Here is a 5,928-nt window from a genome sequence, read left to right as displayed (position 1 = left end):
AGTGAAGCCCTCGTGATCTTGATTAGTTGAAAAATTCAACAATAAGATAAAAATTCATTCGGAAAAATAAATAATGATGATAAATCCCAACATTAAATTTTCAGTCTATAAAGTTCTGACAATTTTTTCCTTAGATTTGATTGTGTAGATTCTCATGCCCATCACTATAAATTACATCACTTATGCAAAGTAGACAAACCAATCATTAAGCATCCTCAACAATATGATACACATATTTTGAACCCATAAATATGGAAAACAATAATATGGAGGTCAACAATCGGTGGAGGAAAAATGCTCTGCAACTTGTACCTAGGCCGACTTCACACGAGCCAAAGCCTGGGCGAAGGAATCCTTCGCTTGCCCATATTCTATGCATTTACTGCTCCCTCCCATCGAGTGTGGGAGTGAGTTTATGGGTGATGGTGCTTTTAATGGCAAACCTTGTTCTTTGTCGAAGGTGGTGGAAGGGCACGACAAGAATTTCTTGCAGGCGCTCGTCAACTCTCAAAATGACTCGGAAGGTGTTCATTTCTTGGCGATGTGCTCTATTGTAGATGGAGCGCACACAGAAGATCAAGGAAGAGATAAGGAATCTTCCAATGTTATTTTAACCATTATGCCTAATTCCAAAATGAGCAAATTATTGCATGATGAGAGCACTAGGTTAAGAGATGTTGCCATTATCTTGGTTGTCTTAGATCACAGTAAAATCCCTTCTAAAAATTATATGAATGGCCGGTTGCAGAATGTATGGGTTAATAAGTTAGGGTTTCATTTCAGTTTCTATAGAATGATTCAAAAAGGTTTATACATTATATTCTTTAAAGAGCCAAAAAGTCAGAAAGAAGTTGTTAAAAAATAATTTTAGTTTGTTGGTAATGATTGTTTTCGAGCCATCAGGTGAACTCCCAAGGCTAATACCAAAGAAATCCTAGCCCTATCATGTCCTAGATGGGTTACAGTGAAGAATGTCCTTCTTGTTCTATGGAATTGGCTCTCCAAGGCCCTGGCTTCTATTGGCAATGTAATAAGGATGGATAATCCTCCCTCCTCCCTCACATGAATGAAATATTACTCATCTCCATTATACCTAGAGTTGATATTTCGAACGAGCTTCAGTTTGAATTGGAAGAGGAGGCATTTGTATGCCCAATAGAATACCTTGTCGGCATTAATGGCTGCTTTCTATGTAATAAAAAAGGGCACATTCTAAAGAATTGCCCGATATTGGTTAACCCTAAGAACAATTCTTCTAATGGTAAAAAAACCCTCCCCTATCTAATCAGAACATCCCTATTCTAGATGATAAGGTGGGAGATGCTTCGGACTTTGGTGGGCCTATGAAGACCCCAGATTTCTTCCCTCCCTCTGCTTCTCAAGGGAAAGATGGCACCCCTCCTAAAAAAGACCCGATCAACAAGGTTAATTCTGGGCATTCTCCCTCTATGAATAAAGTAAGTACTATCTCAAAGTTGGATGCTCTTCATGCTTTGATTAAGGCAGCTTCCAAAGCCTCACCTCATCCCATTCCAAACAATGGCAAGGAAGCCACAAGTGGCAAATATTCTCGGGACTCACTGTCTAAAACAGGAATTCGAATGCTCAATAGATTGTGTTAGAAATTTTTTTTAAATGATGGATACCAGAAAAAGAATTGAAGATCAAATTAATAATTTTGATCTAGTTGTTATCCCTGCCAAACTTATGGGCAACACTTTGGATAACTATCCCCCTGGGCCTGTCATTGAACAATGCAAGGATGCCAGTGAAGGGAATGGCATTCCAATCAGTAGTTATAAATCTCAAAAAGACTTTGATTTCATCACTTGTTCTAGCCCCAGTTCAGGTACCCTCAAAGTTTCCCTAGATCTAAATATTGGTGATGCCAAGGTTAATCCCCTCACTAGCACCCTTGTTGGGCAATAATTTGAAGGAAATAGGGAAAATGTTATCCAAAGTGTTGGGGTGAGTTTCGGAGGCTGTGAGAATGCAACTGACTATATAGACTCTTTGAAGAAGGGTCATGATGGTTATAAATTGGTGATGACAAGGGACTTTCTTGGGCCATTGTCCCATATTCTAAAGATCCCAACCAAGAATTGTTAGTTGAAGTAATGAAAGCCTATGGTATCCAAAAACCAAGTGCTAAAAAAGGTGGAAAAGAAAAAAGCCAATAAACAAAAGGGAGTAACCTAGGCCTTAGGAGCCGAACAAATGTTTGAATTCAAAAGAAAGAGGGGCAGGCCAAGTAACTCTATTGCCGCTATGCCTACTATGAAAGGTGAACATAAACAATTACCTAAGTGTTATAAAACACTTAGAGCACATATGAACACATCTTCTTGATCCTTAATGATGGAGTTAAATTGTGTACCCTGGAATGTTAGGGTTTTAGAATCCCCTGACATAAAATATGTGCTAAAGAGAGTTCTAAATCTGTATAAGAACATTGATGTGTTGATCCTCCAGGAGATTAAGGTTGTTCAATTCTCTATGGGCATCAACCTAAAATGTATATGGAGAGATGCGGAATATTTCACCACTAAACATCAAAAGGGAAAGGGAGGGGCAGCCATCCTGATCAGCCATAAATGGAGAAATGTCACTGTGAGATGGGGGTGTTCTCCTTGAAATAGATTGGTGTGGGTGATTCTTAAAATTAAAGAGGTTGAAATTGGAATTGGCTTAGTCTATGCTTCAAATGATTTCAGAGAAAGGATTGATCATTGGAGATGGGCCTCTCAGCTGGAAGAGGCCCCTTGGTTACTTGGTGGAGACTTCAATATGATTGAAAGGCCCTCTCATAAGTTGGGAGGTTGTAAATTTGAGTGGAAAGGTGATGAGAAGTTTTATTGGAATAGAATGACTAACAAACTAAAGCTCTTTGATTTCATGGCTGATAAGAAGAGTGGGTGCAATGACATTTGGTTCTCATGGTGCAATTTCTAGAAAGACAACAAAAGCATATACTCTGAATTGGATAGATTTTATTCCAACAGAGAGGTGTTTCATTTCAGAAGGAATGACTTAGGCAATGGTGTCCTTACTCCCTTTCCGACCATCACCCTATTCAAATTGTGGTCTCTTTAGGAAGCACTAGAAGGGGGATAGATTGTAAAAGAGACAATTTATCCTGAACTCTAACTTATGATGGACTTGAAAAGCACTGAGAGGGGGGGTGAATCAATGACACCAAAAACCAAACTACTTTAAACACTAACCGGTAGATGAACTTAACAAAGCTTTTACACACAATGCATGTAATCCAAAATGATATAACAACATCCACAAAAAGTAAAGCATCCACCATAACACAATTGTTTATATGTGGAAAACCCAAATAGGTAAAAACCACGATGAGATGGAACTCACAAGTTAACTATCTGCAGTAATAGATAACTGACCGGTTAAGGTCTACAAAGTGCTCTGCTAGGAGCGAATCTTGTTAGAGATCCCAAAACTTGATTAAAAGCTTATACCATGTTAGGAGTAGTACCATGTTAGGAGTAACCTCAGTGGAGGATTTCAAAATCCAAACTAATGGATCACCTTGTTAGAGGATTTGTACATTGAAGCTTGTTAGAGCTTACCCGATTAAGGGATTTGATTCTATTATAATTGTTAGAAAACAACAAGAATGGTTTGATCTGTTCTGAGTAGCACAATACTTGCTTGATCAGATCCTTATAAGTATATTCAACACTACTCTTCAACACACTCTTTATCTTAACAAAAAATTTCATTCTTCATGCATACATCATAACATAACATAACATATATCTCAAATGATTCACTAAGATGTCTTTAAATAGACATTCAAATCTTATATCGGTCCAAGGAAATCAAAACACAATTTCCTAGGTGCAGTGTATCTAGACAAGTGATCATAACTCATCACAAAAATGACCGCCAAGTAGTCGGTGCTGGTAACTCATCACAGAAATAACCAAATACTGGTTGGAAAAATCAATACCTGTTTGAATAAAACATATGAACTGTTGTCCTTGAATCTCCGCTTGATCTCCATCTTTATCTTCATCTTTATGCCGACTTAGTATAACGACAGGTTGTCCCTTATGCACATACCGGTTGACACAAAGTACCGGTTAGCGATTAACCTCTAACATATTGGTTAATAGTGTAAACCCTTGAAGTTACACCGGTAGTCAATATAATCATATGTGTGTGTGAGAGTGTTTCCTCAATGACAACAAGTGATGAATACATTACAATCATCATCAAGCCAACAATCTCCCCCTTTGGCATTGATGGCAACACTTAAAAAAATTTACAGTAATACCGCTAAATGTGCATACACAACAAATTTACACATATACTCATACTCCCCCTTAATGCATGCATAAATACAAAATTTTCAAAAAAACACACATATTTCTACTCCCCCTTTGACAACAATGCCAAATTGAAAATATAAAATATATATATATATATATAGAAAATTTGTATCAAAGTGTTCAGCATATAGAACAATAACTTTAAAAAAAAAATTCATGCATTAGCTAATCTCATAAAAATATCATTGAAGCTCTTCTTCATTTGTGACAAAGCGTTTTCCCATGATTGCAGTATGTTTGCAGTATACTCAAATGTAGACGTCAGCTGGGAATGGAATTCTTTCATTGAGTCTAGTGTGCAAGTTTCAGGAGTTGCAATAATATCTTCTGCATTGGAGTAGGCCCTATGAAGAATGTCTACTTGTGATGTGAGCAGACTTTTGAGGTCTTTAAGAGATCAGAGTCTCTTTTCCTTCTCATTATCATACTTGTCTAGTCTATTATGCAAATCATCTACAGACTTGCTAAAGGCATGTATGGAATCCTGGAGTGGGACATATGCATTGCATATCTTTTCCATTTCTTTCTCTGTTTCAACTTGACTTTTTGAAATGTCAGAATAAAAGAAAGTAACATTGGAGGTAGAAGCAATATACTTTCCTCTTGTTTCAATAGATTTACTCAACTGACTTTTATTGTGAGATAGAGCCATTTTTCTACTATCAATATCCTTTGTCAATTTATCTCCATATTTATTCTTGTGGCTCTTTTCAGCATTCAGTTGAGCAACATCTTCTAATGACTTGATTTGATCAGATGCATCTGCAACTAACTAACCAAGTTTGCTAATGAGTGTAGAAAGATGTGCTATAGATGTTTCTGGTAGTAGACCAGACAAAATTTCTACTGCAGTCTGAATTGTCTCTACTTCAACCCTTTGCTCTTTCAGTCTCTTCTTATGCACCCTAGATTGTATAACATTAGAAATCTTCGTCATTTTTTATGCGCTCAGATTGTTCGTATTGATTGGTCCTGAGATGCTTAGAGAATCATCATCATCATCTTCAAGTTGTTCCTACTTTGTCGGTTCAGAGGATACAACCTTAATGATAGTGTAGACATATAAAAATGACCATATTCCTAATTGAATATGTTATGTTCATTTCTCTATTTGATTAAATCCAATTTAATTAAATTATCCACCTTCCTCTATTTAATTAAGTAAATTACTCAATTTATTTAAATTAAATTCACTATACCATTTAATGAATAAATCATTTTATTCAATTAAATCCCCCCTATCCACTTTTAATTAAATTCAAATTTAATTAAATAGTTATCCTAAAATTGAATAAATCTAATTTATTTAATTTCCCCAAATGGCAACCAAATTTAATTAAATTATTTCAATTAAATCCTACTATCCCTCCATCCACTTGCAAAATCCCAAACCCCTTTCTAATCCCTTCTAGAATCTTCTAATCGCTTCTAAATTAACCTAACCCCTCTTCTAAACTTTGTCACATCCCCAAGCAAAGGGAAGTCACTTCTCAAACCCTCAAAGTCTTTGATAGCCATTAAAGGCTTTCAACCTTCAACCACTAAATGGCTCAAAGTCTTTGAAAACCAT

The sequence above is a fragment of the Cryptomeria japonica genome, chromosome 7 (genome assembly GCF_030272615.1).
Source record: "Cryptomeria japonica chromosome 7, Sugi_1.0, whole genome shotgun sequence".
NCBI lineage: Eukaryota > Viridiplantae > Streptophyta > Pinopsida > Cupressales > Cupressaceae > Cryptomeria > Cryptomeria japonica.
The sequence above is the reverse complement of the archived record's forward strand: the minus strand, read 5'-3'. Positions refer to the sequence as shown.